Genomic DNA, 822 nt, shown 5'->3' with positions numbered 1-822 from the left:
CCCCTCTAAATCACTTGAGATATATTTTATGTTTCAGTCTCTGAGTGGAGACAATAACAGGGCACTTTGAATTGGGAAATGTAATTCACCTCAGTGTAACTGAGGTTCTCTTTGAAAGTTGCCCCTTAAGACAACTTGCCATTTATGATGCTTCTGTTGAGAGAGCCCCTGGCCCTGGGACACTCTGCAGGGGACAGAAGTGATCCTGTCAGTGGGCACGGATGGCTCTGCTTTGACTGCCATGCCACTGAGCACTCAGGAACTCAGAAGCATAACGAGTCCCCTTCTCGGCCCCAACCCCTGCTCCTTCTCAGTCCTTGTGCAAATCCTCAGGGCAGCCTTCTGGAGTCTAGCTACCCTCCCACAGGCGGGGAGCAGAGAAAAGTTTGATAGACACTTGGTTTGTCCAGCTTTACAGAACAATTGCCCACATCTTTCAGGGTGGATACCTCTGTCCACCCCAAAGATTAATTTACATTGCATTTTAGAAATGAGAATTCCATTAGTTTCTCTTGAAAAAGAGAGGCCTTCTTATTTATGCACCAGCTACCACCTAACACCTCCCACTGAGGACTATACAAGTGTCAGTTATGTCTCAATTTTTTTTAAAAAAGTCAGTTATATCTAAACTTTAAAAAGAGAGATACGTAGTTAATTACAGGAGCAAAGCATGGGCATGATGCTGTCCTAAGGTGTCCGGAGGTAACTGGAGCTCCTCTGGACCACTGCTGGTTCCCCAGATTCCCCTGGTACCATCACCTCATCATCCAGTTCCTGAGTGGTTTTCACCACAAAGAGATGCCCTTGTGGATTATTTGATTC

The sequence above is a fragment of the Bison bison genome, unplaced genomic scaffold (assembly GCF_000754665.1).
Source record: "Bison bison bison isolate TAMUID 2011002044 unplaced genomic scaffold, Bison_UMD1.0 scf7180017855362, whole genome shotgun sequence".
NCBI lineage: Eukaryota > Metazoa > Chordata > Mammalia > Artiodactyla > Bovidae > Bison > Bison bison.
The sequence above is the reverse complement of the archived record's forward strand: the minus strand, read 5'-3'. Positions refer to the sequence as shown.